The sequence below is a fragment of the Pan troglodytes genome, chromosome 5 (assembly GCF_028858775.2).
Source record: "Pan troglodytes isolate AG18354 chromosome 5, NHGRI_mPanTro3-v2.0_pri, whole genome shotgun sequence".
NCBI lineage: Eukaryota > Metazoa > Chordata > Mammalia > Primates > Hominidae > Pan > Pan troglodytes.
In genome coordinates, this window is record NC_072403.2 from 110,890,907 (window position 1) to 110,915,883 (window position 24,977).

General features: G+C 37.8%; 1 protein-coding gene across 8 annotated transcripts in view; it reads right to left on the reverse strand.

The window, feature by feature from the left end:
* The window catches only part of FBXL4 (F-box and leucine rich repeat protein 4), a 79,725-nt gene extending 76,159 nt beyond the window's left edge, over positions 1 to 3,566 (reverse strand). For 2 of the 8 annotated variants that reach the window (XM_518648.6, XM_001136579.5), the window contains exon 1: positions 3,367 to 3,566. The gene's annotated coding sequence lies outside the window, so the exon portion shown is untranslated. The remainder of the gene's footprint in view (positions 1 to 3,366) is intronic. The other 6 variants (XM_063813295.1, XM_063813293.1, XM_009451692.4 and 3 more) reach the window with 5 other exon arrangements.
* Between the last annotated feature and the right edge of the window lie 21,411 nt (positions 3,567 to 24,977).

The following is a 24,977-nucleotide window of genomic DNA, read 5'->3' on the forward strand; positions in this document are numbered from 1 at the left end:
TGACCAACAAACATACAGATAGTCAACCCCATCAATAAGCAAAGAAATGCAATACTAAAACAATAAAATAGCATTTTTCATCCATAAAATTACTAAATATAAAAAATAATCATTTCACCTTAGCAGGTCTCTCAAGTTTCTGCATATCATATAAGTAGAGGCACTGACGGCCTTTATTTTTTATCTTTTCAGTGGTGTTTATATAGCAAATAGCCTTGGCAGATAAAGAGATGTCTCCCTCTGGTACAGAGGGCAGGTTTGTTTACCATGTGGGAAAATAAAGATAATGTCTCCCTCTCTGGCAAAGATCAGACAGCTTTATTTGCAGCCCACTATGAAAGATTCAGGTTCCCTAAACTAAGGACTCCTCTCCTGTAACATAACCTACTTCATCTGCTAGTGTCACTGGGCTCTTGTCACATCACCCTGTGGAAATCAGGGCTCCAGCAAATCAGCATAAGATGATCCTCTGGCTACCGTTCCTGTTGTGCTTTGTCTCTGAGTCAGGAGTCTCATATTTTCTGCCAGTTTCCATGAAACTGTTAGCTTGCAAGTAGGGTATGATCTCAGATCCTTGACAATTCTTGGCAACGTGATATGGCAAAAGCAATATTTTAACAAATTGTATAAATTTACTCTTACCAACAACTTTTGAGGAGCACTTTGGCAGAATCTCTCATAATTTAACACTTATGTGTAGCCTCTGACCTAGCAATTCCATATCTTAGGAAATGAACTAACATGCAAACATGACAGTATACAGAATAAACACAAAAATGATCCTTGCAGTTCTGTTTGTAATAAATTTGGAATAATGCCAACAGGGGATTGGCTAAATAACTTTTGGGTTATTCCTACAATGAAATACCAAAAGACTTACAAAAAAGACAAGATACTATTATATGCACTGACACAGAAGGATGTTTATCAATTATTATTAAGTGGAAGCTATAGAAAATTATAGATGGTACACTGCCATTTATGAAACAAAAGTAGACTTAAATATATTTTTAAAATCTGCAAGCAGTGATCATCTTTATGGAACAAGGTTACTGGGTAGGTGGGCACACAGCACTTTCACTTCCTCCTTTAAGGATTTCTGTATTGCTTGATCTTTTTTAAAGAATGCATACATTTATTTCATGGGCTAATAAGGTTTTAAGTGTCCAGTGTAAAATTTATTATATTTTAGATATCCAGTTGTGATGGTAAAATACAAATGGATATGAGGATATCTTCCTCATATCCCAGGGAACACTTCTACAGCCATTTATCTCTTAGATAACCATTTTTCTCTTAGAAACCAGGTACAGAACATCCTAAATCACAGGTGATGGGGAGAGACACACTACAGTTACTATGACACGGTGCAAAGTCAAAAGGCATGCAGATTTTTAATCAGGCTGCTTCTCTATGTAACTGTAAGGAGCAACTCTAGTCCCAAGTTCTGAATGAGCAACAGCAGGGATTTATTTACTAACAGTTAATGATTCAACTGACCATGGAAAAAGCAAGCTAAAATAAACGAATCTCAATAACTGGCAGGAAAATTTTAAAGGGGGGAGGGAGGCAAGAGGTAAAGAAAGGGAATCAACTTGCCCCCACTAAATGTGTTCATTTCAAAAATATTTAGTGATGTCTACAATATGCCAGGCATCGTTCAAATCCCTAGATATTAAAACACATTATAAACCTAGAGCAATAAGAGCATCACAGAAGCCAGGATCACCACAGGGAGCCAAAGAATACTAGACCGTTCAGAAAGTCCCAAGAATACACGGGAATTTAGGGCCTATGGTATTTATAGGACTGATCAGCAGGGAAAAATAGAATTCAACAAATGATGATGGAGTCACTAACAAAATTATAAAGTTAGAGCCTTCTTATCTCACATTAAATATAAATAAGATCATTAACAATACTAGAAGAAAACGGAGGTGGATATTTATATACAATTCATGTAGATAAAGGCCTTTTTTAAAGGACACTGAGTTAGATCCGCGAAGTTAAGATCGAGAATGTTAACCACAGCAAAATTAAGAGGATGAGACTAACACAGTAAAGAAAGAAGGGGCAGTTTTTGTTAACTGACCATATGTGCAAGTACCATATGTACCATTGTACAGAGTACTATAATCGCATTATTTCATCACGGCCTGAGTAAAGAAATTATCCATCTTACAATGAGTTGACTTATCTGATTTTCAAATAACAGAAGGGAAGAGTTTGAAAATGCAGAGTTCAGAAAAGCCAACTTTTGGCGCAGAAGTTTAAAACAAAGTTAGTACTCAGAACATAAGTATGGAAAGAAGAATCCAATTCAAGGAACTTTTAGAGTGCCTACTAGAGCATAATGCACATTTCCCTCAAGTCCTTAATCTGATAAAGGACTATTGGAGCGTTGATGACTCTGGATGAATCTCTCTCTACTCAACCAACAGATACAATATGCGGTACAGGATAATGGAGGCAGGAAGTGAGCCTGAAAGAAAAAAATATATACCTATAGCTGAACTTAAGAAACCAAGGAGTGCACGCAAGAAGCAGAAAAGGCAGCTTGTGTCTGCGAACAGACCAAAGCAAGCAGAGATCCCTGCACCTGGTGGTAATGTGCCCTCCGGAGCACAAAGCCAGACGGGCATCCTGCCAACGCAACAACCTGACCACAGGCTTATACCATCTTCACCTTCTATAATAGTTATTTGTATACTGTATTTCAATCTGTGAATGCATCTCGAAGGTTTGTGGCAATGATTACTGGGAAATCAAGGAAATCCAAAACCACCCGTTATAAATATGTCGACAAGGAGGCCAAGTAGATGGTCATCATCACACTCTAGGGGCACCCCTAAACCTAAACACAGAAACAAGGTTGTAGCTGGGCACCCTGTAGCAGTCCTGAAGAAAGAAAACAGGCCTGGTTAGGCAAAAACCATCGGATGTCAGAGGGAAATCAAGGCAGCAGGCACAGGAATCACAAGCACAGGCGGGCATGTGGCCGACGCGTGGCTGCCGGGGCAGCACTGAGCGCGGGTGTGGGGCGACCCGCAGTCCCCCGCGGTGTAAACAACCCTGAGCCGCGCACACGTCCGGACGACGCCTCACAGCCTGCAGGCAGACTGTAGCGTAGAAAGAGCCCGAGGCACGTCAGCAGTTCTCAGGGGCCCCAGCAAGCCCCGCAAGCGTGAAGCGGAGGCGCGGGGGCGCGGGGCCGCGGGCGGGGAGGGGCGGGCAGCGGGGGCCTCTGCCAGGCGTCCAGACTCCCCAAAGCGCGGAGCTGCGCGCTGGCTCGGCCCCGGCCCCGCCCCGGCGCCAAAGGAAGAAGACAGAGACCCACGGGAAGGAGAAGTAAAAGAAGGGCCGTACCCTGCAGGGTCCGGGAGAGGCGCGCGCCGCGGGCTTCACCAGCGACCAGGCAGCGCGAGAAGGCCTGGGTGCGGGGGCGGCTCCCCGACTCTCTAGCTGCGGCACAACCGCCGCAAGCCCGGCCTAGCGCGACCCGGAAGGAAGACGCGGAGGCCGCGAGGAGCGGGGGGGCCGGGGAGGCGGGGCGGGGCCAGGGAGGCGGGGCGGGGCCGCGGGGTTGGGGCGGGGCCGCGGGGTTGGGGCGGGGCCGGGGAGGCGGGGCGGGGCCTGGAGGGAGGCGGGGCGGGGCCAGAAGCAAAGCCGGGCGTTTCTCCCATGGGAGGTGCTCTGGGTCCTACGGACAGCCCGCTCCCAGGCCAGGGGGAGGAGCTTTCTGCCGGCTTCCTAGCTCCAGTGGTGCCCGTGTAAAGGGCCTAGGTCATACACAGCGGGTAGTGTCTACAAATCCTCTTCGGAATAATCCCTTCCGAGTACCGGCTCGCCATGTGTAGTGTGTTCCTACTAGGACTTCTTCAGTCCAGACTTGGTGGATCAGGTGATACATAGGTAATACGGCTGGTACGCATACGTAGAGGAAAAGTATAATATACATTATATGCACTCTGAAGGTATAATTCACCTAGTTTACAAACCTCCTCTTCCCTGCATACAAATCCTGCCTGCAGGCTCATTTCCATACCAACGTTCAGAAGCCTCTGACCATTACCTCTGATGAAGAAGATGGTCTGGCAGTCTCTCTTACTCATTTTGATTTATTTTTGGTAGATTCAGTATGGCACTTTATTTATTTATTTATGTATTTTTTGAGACGGAGTCTCGCTCTGTCGCCAGGCTGGAGTGCAGTGGCGCGATCTCGGCTCACTGCAACCTCCACCTCCCAGGTTCAAGCGATTCTCCTGCCTCAGCCTCCCGAGTAGCTGGGACTACAAGGGCGCCAAGCTAATATTTTGTATTTTTAGTAGAGACGGGGTTTCACCATATTGGCTAGGATGGTCTTGATCTCCTGACCTTGTGATCCACCTGCCTCAGCCTCCTAAAGTGCTGGGATTACAGCCGTGAGCCACCGCGCCCGGCCTTGGCACTTTTTTTAGTTTGCATCATATTTATCTTGTTACAAAATATCCACTAAGATGGAAAATATTTAATAAAATGTTGAACTACACATTATTTGCTGTCTGAATGCTCCAATGAGGCAAACCAGTAAGGATATTTACTTATATATGAACAGAATCAATATATGATATGCAATATACATTGTATACAAAAAAATTAAAATTTTTATTTTCTTCAACTTTTTGATGCATAATAGCTGTACATATTTTCAGGGTATATGTTATAATTTGATTCATTTCTGTAATCAAATCAGCATAACTGGGTTACTCATTCCCTTAAATATTTATCTTTTCTTTGTGCTAGGAACATTCAAATTGTTCTCTTCTGGCTATTTTGACATGTACTATTGATAAATGTTAACTGTAGTCACCCTACTGATCTATGGAACACCGGGTCTTATTTCTTCTAAGTGTATATTTCTTCTAAGTGTATGTTTACCTCCCCTTGCTCCCCCACGGCCACCCCCCCAATACTTCTCAGTCTCTGAGATCCACTTTCTGAACTCCCACATATGAGTGAGAACATGCATTATTTGCCTTTCTGTGCTTGGCTTATTTCACTCATCATAATGACCTCCAGTTCTATCCATGTTTGTTGCAAATAAAAGGATTTTGTGGAGGGTTTTATGGCTGAATAATATTCTATTGTGTATATGTACCCCATTTTCTTTATCCATTCATCTGTTGCGTGGACACTTAGGTCAATTCTAAATCTTGGCTATTGTAAATAGTGCTGCAATAAACATAGAAGTGCAGATATCTCTTTGATATATGTATTTCCTTTCTGTTGGATCTATACCCAATAGTAGAATTGCTGAATCATATAGTAGTTCTATTTTTAGTTTTTTGAAGAATCTTCAAACAGTTTTTCACAGTGGCTCTAGTAATATTCATTCCTGCCAACAGTGCACACGGGTTCCCCTTTCTCCACATTCTCACCAGTATCTTTTGTTCCTTGCTTTTTTTTTTTTTTTTTTTTTTTTGATAAAAGCCATTCTCACTGGGGTGAGATATCTCATTGTTTTGATTTGCATTTATCTGATGATTAGTGATAAGGAGCATTTTTTCATATACCAGTTGGCCATTTGTATGTCTTCTTTTGAGAAATGCCTGTTCAGATCTTCTGCCCATTTTTTAATTGGATTATTTGTTTTTGTTTTTGCTTTCCTATTGAGTTGTTTGAGCTCCTTATGTAAAATATTCTGGTTATTAATCCCTTGTTAAATAAATAGTTTGCAAATATTTTCTCCCATTCTGTGGGTTGTCTCTTCACTTGATTGTTTCCTTTGCTATGCAGAAGCTTTTAAGCTCGATGTTATCCCATTTGTCTATTTTCACTTTTGTTGCCTATGTGTTTCAGATCTTAACCAAAAAGATAAGATCTTGCCCAGACTTATGTCATGGAGACTTTTCCCTATGCTTTCTTCTAGAAGTTTCATAGTTTTGGGTCTTAAATTTAAGCCTTTAATCCATTTTGAGTTGACTTTTCTATATGGTGAGAGATAAGGTTCTATTTCATTTTTCTGCATGTGGACATTAGTTTTTGCCAACACTGTTGAACAGACTGTCCTTTCTCCATTGTGTGTTCTTGGCACCTTTTGTAAAAAAAGCAATTGACCATAGATGTGTGGCTTTATTTCTGGCCTCTATATTCTGTTCCATTAGTTAATGTGTCTGTTTTTATGCCACTACCATGCTGTTTCGATTGCTATAGCTTTGCAATATATTTTGAAGTGACGTATTGTGATGACTTCAGCTTTGTTCTTTTTGCTCAACATTGTTTTCTCTATCCAGGATTTTCTGTGGTTCCATACAAATTTTAGGATTTTTTTTTTTATTTCTGGGAAGAACATCATTGATATATTGTTAGAGACTGCATTGAATATGTAGATTGCTTTGGGTAGGTATGGGCATTTTAACTATTCCTCCAATCCATAAACACAGAATATCTTTCCATTTTTTGCATCTTCTCTAATTTCTTTCATCAAAGAGTGTACAGATCTTTCACCTCCTTGGTTAAATTTATTCCTAAGTATTTTATTTTATGGGTTGTTTTTGTAGTCATTGTAAGTGGAATTGTTTTCTTGATGTCTTTTTCAAATAGTGTGCTTTCTGTGTATAGAAATGCTACTGATTTTTGTATGTTGATTTTACATCCTGCAAACTTACTAAATTTATTATAACAGTTTTTTTTAGTAAAGTCTTTAGGTTTTTCTATATATATAAGGTCATATCATCTGCAAACAAGGACCGTTTAACTTCTGTACAATTTGGATGCCTTATTTTTTTCTTACCTAACTGCTCTAGCTAGGATTGCCAGTACTATGTTGAATAGAAGTGAGAAAGCGGGCATCCTTGTCTTGTTCTGGTTCTTAGAGGAAAAGCATTCAACTTTTGTCTATTCAGTATATTAGCTGTTGGGGACTTGTCATATATGGCCTTTATTGTATTGAAGTACATTCCTTTTATACCTAATCCATTGAGCTTTTATCAGAGAAAAATATCAAATTGTGTCAAATGTTTTTCTGTATCTATTGAAGTGATCAATGTGGTTTTTGTCCTTCATTCTGTTAAAGTGATGTATCACATTTATTAATTTGCTTTATGTTGAATCATTCTTGCATGTCTGCTATGAATCCTTCTTGACCATCGTTAGTGATCTCTTTTGTTGAAGATTTTTGCATTTATTTTCATCAGGGATACTGGCCTATAAGCTTTGTTTTTTTGTTGTGTCCTTGCCTGATTTTGCTATCAGGGTAATGTCTGCCCCATAGAATGACCTTGGCAGTATTTCCCCCTCTTCAGTTTTTTGGAAGAGTTTGAGAAGAATTGCAATTTGTTATTTAAATGTTTGGTAGAAGTAAAGCCATCATGTCCTGGGCTTTTCTTTAATAGGAGACCTTTTATACTAATTCAATCTGCCACTTGTTACTGATTTGTTCACATTTTCTATAGCTTCATGATTCAGTATTGGTAGGTTGTATGTGTCCAGAAATTTATCCATTTCTTCTGGGTTACCAAATTTGTTGGCATATCATTGTTCCTAATAGTTTCTTATGATCTTTATATTCCTCTGGTATCAGTTGTAATGTCTCCTTTTTTATCTCTGATTTTGTTTATTTGGGTCATTTCTCATTTTTTCTTAGTCTGGCTAATGGTTTGTTGATTTTACTTTTCAAAAAATCTAATATGATATTTTGAATGAAATCCTGGAACAGAAAAAGGACGTTAGTAGAAAAACTAGTGAAATTAGAATGAAGAGTAGAATTTATTTAATAATAACACACCAATGCTGATTTCTTAGTTGTAATAAACATACTATTGTAACATGAGCTCTTAACAATAAGGGGAAACTAGATGAGTGATGTATGGAACTCTCTGTATTGTCATTGCAATTCTTCTGTAAATGTCAGTCTATTCACTGCAACTTTTCTGTAAATCTAAATCTATTGTAAAATTAAAACTGGATTAAAAAATAATATAATAAGTAAATAAGACTGATCTGTTTATGGTTGCTGGTGAGACTTCATTGATTTGATAAGCATCAACTCAATGCTCAAATTCAGTCTAACAGTGGTTTCTTAATCCTAGATAACTTCTAAATAAGTTTTTATTTAAGTATAAAGTATATTCAGAAAAGAATGCAAAAGATGAGTGTACATACCCTTGTATTCACCATTCAGACAAAAAAGTAGATAATCACCAGTACTCAGAAACCTCCCAGATTCTCTCCTAAATCTCTTCTCCTTACTCCTGCCCAAAGGTAACCTGAATTCTAACACCAGAGATTAATTTTCCTAAGTTTTGTCCTTTAGGTAGATGGGATCATACATTACACACTCTTTTGAGTCTGGCTTCTTTCTCACAACATTAGCTTTGTGAGGGTTATTCATGTTGTCAAGTGTAGTGATAGTTTCTTGAGTTTCTATTACATAAATATACCATAATTTATTTATCTATTCTACTCTTGATAGACATTGAGCTGTTTTTAGTTTTGATTATTGTAAGCAATGCTGCTATTAACATTCTTGTTCTTATCTTTTGGGTGCCTATCTGTTGCATTTCCCTCCATATATTTTCATCTCTTTAATGTTTAAGAGACGTGGAAGTTGGTGCTATTATTTATTTAGTTTTTTTGCTTAGCTTTGTTTGTAATGGCACTTTAAGTACTGCTTAGAAATAAAAAGTTCTTATTTAAAGAAAGGAAAAGCCTAGGGGAATGTTAGATTTCTGTGACTAGATGGAATTTTGGTGATCATTGTTCAATCTACCCTTCCTCCAACCTTTACATCTCAAGGGCCATGTTGTTGCCATGCTTTGTTTGCTGGGCAGGAGAGCCAAGTGAGGCCAAAAAAAAAAAAAAAAAAAAAGGGCGATGCTTATCAGTTAGTGATGGCCCTGATTTAATGGGTGAACTAATGCCTCGTTATTAAATGGAATGTTGTTTGGAAATGAATAGCATCCCACGCTGTAACAGCACTATCACAAATAAAGAAAGTCCCAACAAGGCTTAATTGTGCATAAAGTCACCAACTCAGCAAGCTAGTTATGATCTATTCTATGTGAGCTTCAAAAGTTGCAATGTTCTACTCAGATGGGGAGGCGGGCAAAAAAAGCAGCAGGTTCAAAACTCTTCTTTGTCCCTAACTCTTGAAACACTCACCATCAACCCCTTTACTATTTTCAAGTAATTTTTCTTTATCTTAAAATAAAATGTCTACCAATTATTAACTCTCAGGATTGTAAGTATGCATGACAATGTCAGAGGGTAGAGAATCAGAACATTGCAGAGGGCCAAAAATGTCTTCACAGTAAGTCCCTTTGGTTTTCTATCACTGATTTCTAAGAAAGTTCTTCTCTCAAGTCAAGGCCTTTCAGAAAATGCAACTCCATATATTATCTACATAACTCCACTAAAATAATTTATCCTTCTGTGAAATCTTAGGTTAACTAGTTTGCTGGAAAGTAGAGTTCAGTCAATCATATTAGTTCAAGATTTTTAATATCCCAGTGGCCAAAGAGCATGAATAGTAGCCAGTAGGACTAATTTTGTAGTCTACTTTTTTCTTTAACCTCTTATCGTCCATAAAAAGGTTTCACTTAATATTTATTAATCTAGAAATAGTCACAGTTTTTAAAAAGAAAACCATAATTTTATTGTATTTACTTATTTATTTTATTTTGTTATTTATTTAATGTTTAAATTTACTTATTTATTAATTTTTTGAGATGAAGGCTTACTCTGTCGCCCAGGCTGGAGTGCAATGGCATGATCTCAGCTTACTGCAACCTCCACCTCCCAGGTTCCAGTGATTCTCCTGTCTCAGCCTCCCGAGTAGCTGGGGTTATAGGCGTGTACCACCACACTCAGCTAATTATTTGTATTTTTAGTAGAGACAGGGTTTCACCACGTTGGCCAGGCTGGTCTCTGCCTCTGCCTCTCAAAGTCTGGGAATTACAGGCATAAGCCACCACGCCCAACCTATTTATTTATTTATTTCTGAGACAGAGTCTCGCTCTGTTGCCCAGGCTGGAGTGCAGTGGCGTGATCTCAGCTCACTGCAGCCTCTGCCTCCTGGGTTCAAGCGATTCTCATCCCTCAGCCTCCCGTGTAGCTGGGATTACAGCCGTGCACTACCACACTTCACTAATTTTTGTTTTTTCAGTAGAGACGGGGTTTCACCATGTTGGCCAGGCAGGTCTCAAACTCCTGGCCTCAAGTAATCTGCCTGCTTGGGCCTCCCAAAGTGCTGGGGTTACAGGGGTGAGCCACCACTCCCGGCCCAAAAACTAGAATTTCAAATAAGAAGCCCAAATCCATGGAGTCCAAATGCTTTTTATTATAGATGAGGAAACTGAGGCTTGGAGAGACAAAATGAATTCCCCAAATCAGAGTGACAGAGCTGTCAATGAAATCTAGTTCTGTGACTTTAAATCCAGAAATTTGGGTTTTTTTAATGATGTCATATTTCTTTACACTTCAATAAACTTAACTAAATATGCTCCCATATTACCATAACCTTGAAGTAGCTGAATATAATAGAAGGAAAAATTGAGCTTGGAAGTAGGAAGACCTGCTATCCAGCTCTGCCATTTTAGTAGTTCTGTGATCCTAGATAAGTTGCAACTTCTCTGAGTTTTCTTGCTTTTATGAAACGTTCCTAACTCACAGGTACTGGAGAGATTTAAAAGAGATCATATATATGAAAGTACTTTGTGAGCTACAAGGTAGTATGAAAATGTGTGAATTTTATTAATATTTATTAAAACGTGGAAGATCAGTAATTGAGCCTTTCCAACACAAAATGTCAGAATAGAACCTTCAAGTTCATTCTAGTCTAACCCTTTTAATTGTCACCGGAAGAAAGAAAAGCCTAGAAAGACTGGATGACTTACCCAAAGATTTGTGACAAGTTGCTTGCAAAGTGAAGACTTGAATGTAGGTCTCTTAACTTGCAGCTTACACTGAACAATTTCTAATATCCTTAATAAGTGAATACCAATTACAAGATTATTTAAAATAATATGATAAAACTTAAAACTGACTTTACACAGGCCTACAAGCAATATCTTGAAATATATTTAAAAAACAAAAGCCTTTCTAATTTGTTCTGTTTATGCTGTTTTGATTTGATTTGTCCCTTTTTCTGTAGCCTGGGTTATATACTCAAAAACTTAGCATTAATCAAGATTGTCAGTGGTCAGGAGTAATGCAGGAGAAATACTACCTAGAGACAAAGGACCAAAGAGCCCTCTTCCTGAGGTAACTTTACACCCACCAACAGCTAGGAAAACGAAGCTTATGGCCAGGGCCTTGGTTAAGCTCAACTGAGGCTACAATTCCTTTCCTCCCTACTTTTTCCTTTTTTAAGTGGAGATGCTTTTGAAAGAGCTCCTGTGTATCTGTATTAGGCAGGTGCCTGTGGTCTGTTCATAGGGTGACATGGTAATCTATAGAAAAACAAGGATTTTCTGTCCATACAGGTAACTCAAAAGTGACAAGTGATTATCTGAGAGTTTCAACATGAATGTTCCATATAATTCAAGGTCTTCAATGTCTTGCAATTATTTTGTCCTCTGTGGAAGACTTGAGGGGGCTGGATTATCCAGATAAACTCTGGATTTTTTATATACATGGATTTTTATATACATTTTATACATGCCCTTGCACAACTGTTAATGTTCCTTCCCCATGTTAACACAATCCGTGAATTTAAAACAAAAAATGGAAAATAATGCTTTCCTGGGTTACCCATCTCCTTTGAAACATACAAAAGTGAATCCTGTTTTTGTTATTGAGCCATAAATATATTTCCCCTTATACTTAATATTTAAGTAATATAATGTACATAGTAAATACAAATGACTCAAGAATAATTTGTGTATTTCAAAATTAAATAATTATAATAATTAATGAGACTGTATTATAAAGTTTTCCCCAAACCCAGTACCCTTCAATAATGCATTTCCTTCATCTGGCAGCCCTGTATCTCTCCTGAATAATTTGTGAAAGGAAAAAGGTAATCTGATAAGAGGCTCCCTAAAAGCGCATCTTTAAATATCATCCTTTGTGATACTATAACTGTTAAGGGGTTTCTTGGTCAGATTTTTCAGTGCCTTGTTGGGAAAAATTCCTCTGTTTCAGAGTCATTTAAAAAGAAATAAAGAAAATGATTTTTAAAATATGCTTTCCCTTTTTTTCTTCTGGTTATACGTTGGTAGAAGGTCTCTAGAATTTTGAGGTGCAAATGACTTTGCCTCTTTAATGTGCTGATCAAAAATGTGACCAAGCATTAGGGAAATGCAAATCAAAACCACAATGAGATGCCATCTCATGCCAGTTAGAATGGCGACCATTAAAAAGTCAAGAAACAACAGATGCTGGAGAGGGTGTGGAGAAATAGGAACACTTTTATGCTGTTTGGTGGGAGTGTAAATTAGTTCAACCATTGTGGAAGACAGTGTGGCGATTCCTCAAGGATCTAGAACCAGAAATACCATTTGACCCAGCCATCCCATTACTGGGTACATAACCAAAGGATTATAAATCATTCTACTATAAAGACACATGCACAAGTATGTTTATTGCAGCACTATTCACAATAGCAAAGACTTGGAACCAACCCAAATGCCCATCAATGATAGACTGGATAAAGAAAATGTGGCACATATACACAATGGAATACTATGCAGCCATAAAAAGGATGAGTTCATGTCTTTTGCAGGGACATGGATGAAGCTGGAAACCATCATTCTCAGCAAACTAACACAGGAACAGAAAACCAAACACCACATGTTCTCACCCATAAGTGGGAGTTGAACAATAAGAACACCTGGACACAGGGAGGGGAACATCATACACTGGGGCCTGTCAGGGGGTGGGGTTGTTGGTGGGGATAACGTTAGGAGAAATAGCTAATGTAAATGACAGGCTGATGGTTGCAGCAAACCACCATGGCACATGTATACCTAGGTAACAAACCTGCACGTTCTGCACATGTATCCCAGAACTTCAAGTATAATAATAAAAAAAATGTAACCAAGGATAAATAAAGCTCCTTATTATACATCATTCTCTTACTATTTTTTTCTTGCTTATCATTTCAGCCTTTAATGGTAAGAAATTTGATTGCTTTAGAGTAGCGGTCTTTTCCTCCAAAACAGATGACTCACAAAGCAAGCCACTAGGATTACAAGAGGATGATAATCCAGGAAGGGCTGCAGGCAGCATTTTAACTTCCGCCTGGCTCCTGGCCTCTTGCCCTTTGAGAATGCCTGTGGCTGCCAGGGCAGTATAAACAAATTGGAGCTGGATCAGACAAGATTTAACGATGATCAGTGTGATAAATTCATTATGGAACCAAGCACTTTATTTACTATTTACTAAGTAGATTGCTATTCATATAGTGTTGGACCATTTTATAGGATGAGAGGTCTTGAGCTAATTTCATATTTGTATGTTCTATTTCCCTAAAAATGAATATTCTTCCATAGCCATTAGTGCAGCTAGAAGGGAATCCTAATGCAATTACTTAAAAAAAAAAAAAAACTCTTTAGGGGACTAACACAAGTATTTGAAACTCAGAAGAGTAGAGTTTTGAGCTACTTTCTTTGAAGGTAGCATTTTGATGGTAGGAGAGGCCATTTTTTGACAATAACAGTATTAGTATTTTATTCACTCACTAATAAGAATTTATGTTTACTTAAACTAAAAGTTAGATCTTACATATAAATTGTGTTTGGTATGATATTCTATTCCAATTTGTCTGTGCCTCCAACTGCTATCATAAGTATCTAAGCAGGCATTCTTTTACATAAAATGCCCAATAAATACCATTTGCAGTAAAAGTAATAAAAGTCCTATAGGCCACTGCTTCTCAAACTTTAATGTGCTTATGAATCTTCTGGAGATCATGTTAAAATGCAGATTCTGATTCTGGGTGGGGCCTGAGTTCTGAATTAATAACAAGCTCCCAGGTGATAACAGATGTCACTGAACCCAGAACTACACCCTGAATAGAAAGTTGTAGGCCATTCCACTTGCAGAATATTTTATCTGAACTACGAAGACTGACCATGAACAGGTACTAAAATTACAAAGCAATGCCTTAACTTTAGCTGGAGACATGGGCAAAGCAAATGGATAGAATCTTGTTAAATATCTGTGTTGACTCATTTGGACAGTTTTTGGATTTCCTTGGGAATGGAGAGAGGTATTCCATATTGTATTTCCATTTTACTGTAAAGGCAGGTGCAAGATAAAAACCTAGGAGGTGATGGCACAAGTGGGCATTCCTTTCGTTTCAGAAGACTAAATATCTGGCCCTTCTTGCAAGTAATTGAGCAACCCAGTAACCAATATCAGCAGAATTTGGGAGACAGAATTTTGGCATTACCAAGAATACATGAGCTTCATCAGTTTAACTTTCTATATGTAAAAATTCTAAACCAGTAACGTCACGTCTCCAGCTGCTGTTGCATTTCGGCCTGCCTTTGTTTTCACCAAGTGTGAGTGCAGCACAATGCCACAGAAATGAGGGCATAAGAAAAACATCAGATTTATTATTCATAGCAACAGCTCCAAGTCCAGACAGCTCCAAAGTAAATCTGAGCAAGGACTTGCTGTGACTTTGTGACCAAAGACTTAATGTTCTCATATCATTAGTGCGCTCTGGCACTTTATCAAATCTGTAATATTGACTAACTACCAGTAATTGCTGATTTATGGGCAAAGTTTTCTCAGCCTTGTTTTCTTCAGGACTCTAACAGACCTTCATCTTCTGAAAACACGTTGGATCAGTAAGTTCACGTTCTCTTTGAGCTTTGCTGTTTTTATATCTAAAAAGATGATGTCTTGCTCTTTTACCTGTTGCTGTCAACACTTTACTTGCCTTAAGTTATCTGTTTGAAAAAAACAGCCACACTTCTGCGCATTCACAGAGGGCAATTAATGAGAATATGGCATGTGGGGAATAAATTTTATTGTTCTATAATTTTCAAAAGCTCTTTACTTAAGTGCAATAAAATAATGATACAACTAAGAATGATTTCTAAAGAGCATCTAGTCCTTGGTGACAAATAGGTTTCACTTCCAGTGCCATACAATAGAGAAATGTAAGTAGATGTGCCTTTCATTTTCTAATCAAGATCTAATACCAACCACACTTCTATTCCATGTTCTTCTTTCCTTTTTTCTTTTCTTTTCTTTCCTTTTCCCCATTATCTGGCACCCTCTATGTAAGATAAAAGTATCAACCAGGCACCAAAATTAAATGTGAGGAAGGATTATACCAAGAGCCTAGGACAACTCTACCAACTTCACCTTACCTTCAAACTTCTCCTACCTCTTGTTTTATCATTAACCAGCACCAGGGGCTCCCCAGAACACATCCATAGCAACTGTTGTTCTCCAGCATATTAAAAGGGACACGTATTGCCTTGGGTGCTTTGTAACTCATTCCACACTCACGAATGACCACATTATAGCAAACTTAAACCATACTATAGAATGTTTGTTGCCAATCCACAGCTCACAATAGTGGGACACATAGCCATGTCTCAGGTTCTCATCTATATCCTTTTCCAGGAAAAATCCTGTCAGATGTCTCCTCCATCACTTTTCACCCTTCATTAGCATTAGGAGGGAAGCAGAGGTTGGTGACAACATCATCTGGGACCTTACAATAACTTGGAACTGTCCAAGCATAGAAATATATGTTTTCCAACTTATTTCTGGATTCAGGAGAGTGTTAATTGCAGCCAAGATGTCTAGAGCTGATTTAGGTCTCTCTCTGGCAGTGTGACCTTGGCTGAATTACTTCACCTTCTAGATATTCTGTCAAGTGTGGATAATGGTATCTGCTCTTAAATGTAGTTAATCAAAGAAAATGTGCAAAAGAACTATGCTCTCTCCACAGGAAAAGTTCTAGTCTATATCAAACAAGAGATTACTAAGACACTGATATTTTCAAGCTGAGTTAAGGGTAATTGAATTTTCCACAGTAAATGTACATGTTCGGTGATTCTGTTATTGGTGGGCTGATTCTTGATATGTTGATGAAGACCAATGTATAGTTTTCTTGATTAACCCGTGGCTTGGGACTTGTTACTTCAAGCACCAATCAAGGTTCAGATTTTTTAAAGCATTTCATCCAATATATCAATTAATCATCTTAGGAATTAGTGTAAAATTAGCATGTATCTCTGTTTATGGAAAGAGATGGTTATGTTAGTTGGAATGCTGCAACTGAAAAAAAATCTCAAATATCAAATAATTGATATTAATATAATTGAATGGAAGATGTATATTATATTGTTTGCAAGATATAATTCATAAATGTGTACTTGTTTTAAATAACTATTTTATGTGGTTTATCTCAGTTCCAAAATAGACACTATTCCATATATCTAGCAAATATTTTGAGATAGCAAAATGCTAATACATTTTTAAAATTAAAGTAGGAGCTATAGTAAAGTATTGAAATTTCTTTCTTGCTCTTTATTATAATATTTGCTATCACTTTTGATGTTCAAATTTTCACATTTAGCTGCTATAAGGGTTTATTAATTTGTAATCAGACCTGAATAATTAGTATAAACTTCCAGTTACTATCCAGATTTAACACTAGATGTGTGTCTTAACTTGCCATCACTCAAATTCCTTGGTTTTTCCCAGGTAGGCCCTTCAGACCCTTTTCAAATTTATACACAAAGTTAAGTCCAAATACTGGGAACAATATAGAAATGCTGAAGGAAATGACATATCAATGTATATTGCATGAAATATACATGTGCACGCACACACACACACACACACACACATATACATGAACACACACCCCTAGTCTCAAGTCAAGGCCTCTCATCAGCTTAAAATACCTAAAGCTTATCATAATATATAACATATAAACCTTATTATAATATTATAACCTAATTATAATATTTTACGGTTCCTTTTCAGTTAGAAATTTAACTCAAATTTAACTCAACAAATTTGTTTTGATGATTTATTATGTGAAAGGCACTATGCTGAATGTTGTAGGAGAAATAAAGACTAACAAGGACCTCACTATCAAGCCAAGGACATAATCCATGTGTACAAATAACCCACAAGAAGAGGGTTTAAAAGTATCATGAATAAAATTCTATGGGAGCATAAAATAAGACAAGATTACCACTAGGACCAGCTTTTTAAAGCAGTTGGCATATTGAACTGAGCTTAAAAGAAATAGGTACAATTTCTAGAATTTCCCAACAAAGACAGTAGCATGAACAAAAGCATTCAGGTGTACTGTGGTTTGAATTTTTGTCCCCTCCAAAACTCATGTTGAAATTTAATTGCCATTGTAACAGTATTAAGAGGTGGGACTTTTAAGAGGTGATTAGGCCATGAGGACTCCACCCTTATGGATGAGATTGGTGCCATTATCACAGGATGACTTCAGTCCTCTCTTGGCCCTTCCTCCTTCCACCATGAGATGACACAGCAAGAAGGCCCTCCCCAGATGCTAGCACCTTGATATTGGACTTCTCAGCCTCCAGAGCTGTCAGCCAATAAATTTCTCTTCGTTATAAATTACTCACTCTTAGGTATTCTATTGTAGCAGCAAAAAACAGACTAAGACAAAGGGAGAAAAAGGCTGGAGTATTTTGGGATTGGTGATTAGAGAGGGATTATGGAAAAAACAGTAAAGCATCTCCTTCCTCAAAGTGTTCTATCCAGAATTTCACCTGCTTTCATCAAGACTGTGAAAATACTTTTTGAGTACAGATTGGTATGTGAAGAAATTCTAAATCAGAAAGTGATTTTCTAAGGAGCACATACACAATAATTTTAATTCTTTAAATTGCCCAGGACAACTGAGGATTGCATTCACTAACATTATAAACATTCACTGAGAGTCTACAGAGTACTCAAAAAAATGGAAAAGCGAGTCATCTGGTAATGCTATGTTGGTAACCATCTGACAAGCTCAGTATACAGAGAAGATGTCTGGGAAGGCATAAGAGGTCACTGGGGTAAGAGTCTCTCAGCTGAGAATGCAAGTGCAGGCACTAGGCATTACTTTGTACTCCAGTTGAAACCCACTAGGGAGGGGGAGTGGCAGTTTTAGATTAAAAAAAAATTGAGAAAATAATCCTCAAATGGAGGGGTCTCTCTGAATTACCTTAAGTAATTGAATTGTTACCATAATTCATTCAATTATTCAGGCCATGGGCAATCTGTAAACCAAACTAAATGTTTCTTCTCCCCTTACTCCTCACATTCAACTGGTCTCTAAGTCTTGCCCTTTTGCCTTTTAAATATTACTTGGATCTGACCCTTCTGACCTCTAACTTATTTCCCTTCTGTTATAACTGGTTTCCCTGCCTTCATGCTTTCTTCCTTCTAATCTATGCCTCACATTGCTGTCAGAGTTGTATTTATGAAGTGCAAAATGGATTGATGCAAAAGTAATTGCGGTTCTTGCAATTAAAAGCAATTGCAAAACCATGATTCCTTTTGCACCAACCTAACACACAGATGGTTAAAACTCTTCAATAGCCTCCCACGATCTACAAGATCTGGCCTTGAATTCTATATATGGTACAAAATATCCATGACACATTGTTCTCCGCTCCCTGCCTCTGTCTCTAGATTCACCTCTACCTTGTCATCCTGTGATCAGCTATATAGAATTATCATGAAAATAAACCCATCCTCCGGAATTTACCCTTCAATAACTTTGTGCAATAGAAATTTTCAAGGCAGATCTTCACTGGATTAACGAACAGTACCTCTGTGTGCCTCAAGGTATTTTTCAAGCAAAAGAAAACAAGTTAAAAAAAAAAACCTCTATCCAAACCTTCTAAATTCATTTTGAAAAAGCTTACCTAGTGTAATTCCACGGAGAAAAATCCTTCAAATGGAGTATTTGAAATATTTGAAATCTATATTTTATTCTAAATATTTGCTTTACGTATTTATAAATATTTGCTTCTAGTTAACAAGTCTATTTTGTATTTTCCTTGCACTTGCTTCTGTGATTAACATTGGTATTTTTATAGTATGAAGAGAACCAGAACTCTAATTTGTAAGATTGTATAAACAGGATAAAAAGAATTTGCCTAAGCATGACTTGACTTCTAACTATTGTACAAGAACCAATTGTGCTGTCAGAAGTGCCCTATACACAAACTTAGAAATGAAAAGGGAACCAAGAGACTATTAAAAGAACTCCAAGAAAATACTTTGCACAACACTATATTAATAAAATCTTAAAGAAATGAACAGTAGTCTAAGAAAATAAATTACCAAAATTGGCCCTTGAAGAGGTAGAAAACCTAAATAAATCAATTTTCATGGAAAAAATAAAGTTGTCACAGAACTACTCCTCAAAAATGTGCAGGACCCAGATGGTTTTACAGATGAATTATTTCAAACTTTCCAGGAACAAATTGTTTCTATGCTATATAAACTGGTCCAGAACATAGATAAAGAAAGAAACTGTCTCTATTCTTTATATGAAGTCAGCATCCATCTAACAAAGAAAGCACAAACTTCAGAACAATCGCCCTTAAAAGAACTGACTCAAAACTCCTAAACAAAAGATACACTTAATTACTTTAAATATTTTTAAATGTTAGGGAATGACCTAGTAAATTAATTTCAGAAATGCAAGGTTAATTTGATAGTAGAAAATTTATTAATAGATCAAAAGAGAAAAATCATATCATCATCCTGTGATACAAAAAGGTCATTTGTTTTGATAAATTTGAACTAGGAAGATGCATGCATATTCCATGTTTGCCATAACTATCATCTACTTTTAAAATGGGTATGAAGTGGTTAAACAATAAAACCCTGAGACTCCACAAAGCATCATAAACTCCAAACGTTCTGTACAGTGGAGGAATTTGTTTTGGTCTAATTCTATCTATTCCTTTCTCTCAGAAATGGAGAATGGGTTGCAAAGTGCTTCCCACAGCACTGCCCTGGAGCAGAGAGGGTATAGAGTACAGGGAGACAAGGTAGGGAGCAGAAAACACTGCACAGATATAAAAACCCCACTCCTAGGAAAACAAGCAGCTACAGCAGGCATTTTGCTGAACGTGTTGTCAGGGAGAAATACAGCTGATAAAGAAGCAAATACTGATAGAAAGGCTTCCCATGCTCTGGAACTGACAATAACAGCTCTGGTATGAAGCGGTGATCTGTAACACACAGACTATAGAGAACCTGAACAGTGTGGAACACAGAAAAAAAATTCAATAAGCCAGCTCGATACAAGAAGAGTAGCCAACTAGAACAGGACAGAAACCATTACCTTAGCTACATCTGGAACCATACTGGATATGCACTGTAGTTTTGAATATTTATTGATAGTTAAGTTCGTTGTACAACCTGTAGGGTAGGAAGGAGGAGTGTGCTTGTCATGTTACAAAAGTCCATGAAGACTTAAGAGCCTGCAGGATGTTCAGCCACTTTTTAAGGAGAGTCTACTAAACTGTGTTTTATCCCCCCTCAAAAGCTGGCATGAGATATGCCTCCAGCTTCAAGCAAAACAACTCTGCCACTTTAGCAACTGCAGATTGGAGAAGAGTTTGATATAGGAACCAAAGGCAACCTAATGGTTGAGCCAAACTTTGTTTAAATGGAGCATTCTTTTTTGACTGGTGGTAAATCCACACAATCGTTTCTTATGAGAACAAAGATGTCATGAGCAAGGGTGAGCTGCAGTTCTGCTTATTGAGAGAGCAAGCCCAGATTTGAAATATAATAAGGATATGCTCTTCATTATCATTACTATACACCTCCACAGATGTACACCTTCCCTCACACTGCCCTTTTTAGCTTCTCCTGGTACTTTCTCTACCCATCCTTGCTCTTAGAGGAAAACAGGTACAACATCTACATGGATTCTCTTTAAAAAATAAAAAAGTCAAAGCAGAAGAAAGAACAATAATCCCTAGATAGTTGTGAGTGGCACAAGAATGTGTCATGTAAAGGTAGCATGGAATAAACAGATAACTGAGAGAGTAAGATAATGGATGGTGAAGGTTCAGGATCAGAGAGAGAGAGAGAGAGAACAAGAGAGAGAGACAGAGAGAGAGACACAGAGAGAGAGAGACAGAGATCTTGAATAAAAGACTGATAAGCTCCTAGGAATTTCAGGCTAAACAGTAGAAGAGGAGGATGACTTAAGATGAGTTCCTGTGTACTAAGTATCTCACCCCTCAAATTTTGAGACAGACTCAAATAAAGATCAGAATTCTTGACTGGGCCACATATATCAAAATGCAACATGTATGTAAATGTTTATGGATGTTTCCATTAGTGTCTGAGAGCATTGAGCGTTGGGATATAATAACAATAGCACAATTCTAGTCCCAGTCTTCCTGCTGTAGACCTGGCTCTGACATTGATAGATCTTGGGCAAGTTACTCACTTCTCTGAACTTCAGTTTATTCATTTGTAAAATGACCAGTCTCAGCTAGATGATAAGTGCAGAATTGCAGTCCCTTACTGCTCTAAAATCCATATTACATTGATAGTAGAATACCTTTGTGATGCTGATATGAGGAGCTGGATTTACTAATAGGAAGTGCTCTGGCCAGATTTTATTATTTGAAGTAATGCATCATGGATATAGCCAGATATGGGCAATAATAGGATAGACACAAATATGGTTTTGTTGTACCCTCTTCTCCTAACCAATATTTCAAGCTTAAATAAAAATATAACTAATGAATGAAAAAATAGTGAATTTAATTTCTGTGACTTTGAAATATATATTGTAGCCAATTTTAAGGGATAGTATGGAAAACATATACACACACATACATACACACACATATGTCCTGAATTTGTTGCCTCAAAAACAGAACTCTAGGTAAGCATTCACACAGGTCTCCTCCAGTCACTCCAGAGGCACTGATGGCTCTCCACCATTCACAATTCAGAAAGGGCTGACTTAACTCATTTTGCCATTCCACACCAAAAGAGGGAGATAGATTCAAATGTGTACAGAATTTTTAAAAATAATTTTCCTTTCCATAGTTCCTCTTATGATCTACATGTTGGTAGAGTATTTTACTAATTACACTGAGAATTATGCTACTTCACATACTGCTAGAGTAGATTTCTATTGTTTTTGCCTAACACTCATTCACGTTCCTCTAGTGACAGCACCTGCGCTTTCTTTTCTTTAAATTTATTTAAAAAAATTTTTTGAGGCAGGTTCTTGTTCTGTCACCCAGGCTGGAGTGCAGTGGCACCCTCATGGCTCACTGAAGCCTCTAACTCCCAGGCCCAAGTGATCCTCCCACTTCAGCCTCCCAAAGAGCTGGAACCACAGGTTTGCACCACCATGCCCGACTAATTTCTTTATTATTTATTTTCTTGTAAAGATGGGGTTTTCCTATATTGCCCAGGCTGGTCTTGAATTCCTAGGCTCAAATGATCTTCCCCACTCAGCCTCCCAAAGTACTGAGATTACAGGCATGAGCCACCGCACCTGGCCCACCTGCACTTTATTTAGGGAAAATCCACTGAAGAAATTCAGATGGGGCTTACCCCATCCCAATAGCTCTGGGTTGGCCACTTGAATCAGGATTGGCCCAGCAGAGCACCGTGTCCCTCTGGCCAGTGACTGGTTCATCAGAGTCAGTGAGTGTTAGACTTAGGTCTCTTGAAGAAGTTATTGGGAAACAGATGCTGTTTTTTTCACTGGAATTCTTAAACAGGACAATGTAAACATTGAATTGGAAGTGACCATCCTATGGAGAGAGTCAGTCTGAGAATAAAGTCCAATGAGGAGCCTGGAGAATGAGATCCAGTTAGGTCCCCTGACTTCTCTGTGATATCTGATAGTCAATCAACTCTCCTTCCTGAGATTCTCACTTCTTTGACTTCACATCATATATATAGCCAAATATAGTTACAGTATTGGAGATATATAGTTTATAATGATATATAATAGTATACTATATGTATTATATATTATACATAATATATAATTGATATAATCTATTTTATTATAGATAACACGTTATATATAATAGTATAATGATAAATATTATATATAATTATATAATGATATATATTATATATAATTATATATTGATTATATGTAGTGATATATAATATAATATATCATTATATATATATTTAGGCCTTGGATAGAGAATTATATATCATATGGCCTAAATTTAAGTATTCTCCAAGGTTTTTCATCAGGTTTTATTCTCACTCTATTCTCTTTTGGTAATATCATCTTCCATTTTAATTCAAAAACATTCACTGTGTTTCCACTCTGCTAAGCATGACAGTTAAAAAAAAAAAAAACTACATAATATCTGAGTAGCAGTTACCCATGTGGAGAAGCAATGGAAAGGTATTCCAGGCACAGAGGAGAGTATGCACAAACACCAAGAGTTGTGAAATAGTGTGATACATGTGGGGAACCACAAAGAGCCCAAAGTAGCTAGAGCATAAGACTGGGTGGAAAATGACAGATTTCAGCTGACAAGTTGATCATTTTAGCCTCTTTTCATCATAGATGGCAGAGCAGTTTGTCCTTATGGGAATAGATAATTATTCTGAATTTGGATTTGCTTTCCCTACCCACCTTTGACACCTGATGCCTTTGCCATAAACTCTTTTCATTGACTCATTGAATACATTATAACCCTCATTTCCTTCTACAAAACATTTTCACCAAACAAGAAACTCACTTCATATTAATAGGGTTGATATGAGCCACTGGCATTGCCCCATTATCCTAAAGAGGCTGCCTGTATGGAACAGAGCATGGCCTATTGAGGACTTTGATATGTCCCAGCTGGTTGTACTTTTGAGGATAATGCCCAAAGCAGATGTCACTTTCTAATGTTTTCACTCTTTGATCTCCTGACTGTCCCATAAATTAGAGGAAAACTATGGCATAGTAGATGATGAAAATAGTTTATAATGTAATAAACATAAATTTGACTGAAAAGATGATATTTGAAATCTAAGTATGTGATTACTTTTTAAAAAATAATTTGTTGGTTTGCGTGCATATGCATCTGTATCAAGAGTCAAAAAAACTGATATATTCATAATTATGGTTTATTACAGTGAGAAGATACAGATAAAGATCAACAAAGGGAAAAAAGACATAGGGCAAAGTTCAAGAAAGACCAGGCACAAGCTTCTAGGTGTCCCCTCCCAATGGAGTTGCACAAAGACACACTTAATTTTCCCAGCAACAATAGGTGACAACAAATATGAAGTGTTATCAAACAAGCAACTCAACTAAGTCTTGGGTTCAGGGTTTTTACTGGGGGTCAGTCATTGTCTTAGTCTGTTCAGGCTGCTATCACAAGATGCCATAAACTGAGTGGCTTATTGTCTTTGTCCATTTTGTTTTGTTATAATAGAATACCCGAGGCTGGGTAATTTATTTGAAAAAAATAGGTTTTTTTAGCTCATGATTGTGGTGGCTGGAAAGTTCAAGTGCATGGTGCCAGCCTCTGCTCAGCTTTTGGTGATGGCCATGTGCTGTGCTGTATCAAGACATGGTGGGTAAGCAGAAAGGCAAGTGGAATGTGCAAAGAGAGACTAAACAAGTCACTTCATAACAACTCATTCTTGAGAGAACGAATCCATTCCCGAGAGAGTGAGAACTCAGTCACTTACTTCAAAGATTAACAGGCATTAATCCATTCATGAGGAATCTACCCCGATAACCCAAACACCTCCCACTAGGCTCTACCTCCCAACACTGCCACACTGGCAATTAAACTTCCAACGTGACTTTTGGTGGGGACAAACAATAGCACTTATAAACAACAGAAATTTATTTCTCACAGTTCGGGAGGCCGGGAAGGTCAAGATCAGGGCACTGGTAGATTCAGTAGCTGGAGAAGGGCCATTTTCTGGTTCATAATATCTTTATAGACAGTAACTTCTCACTCTAACGTCAATGGCAGAAAGGGGCAAGGGAGTGCTCTGGGGTTTCTTTTATATAAGGGCAC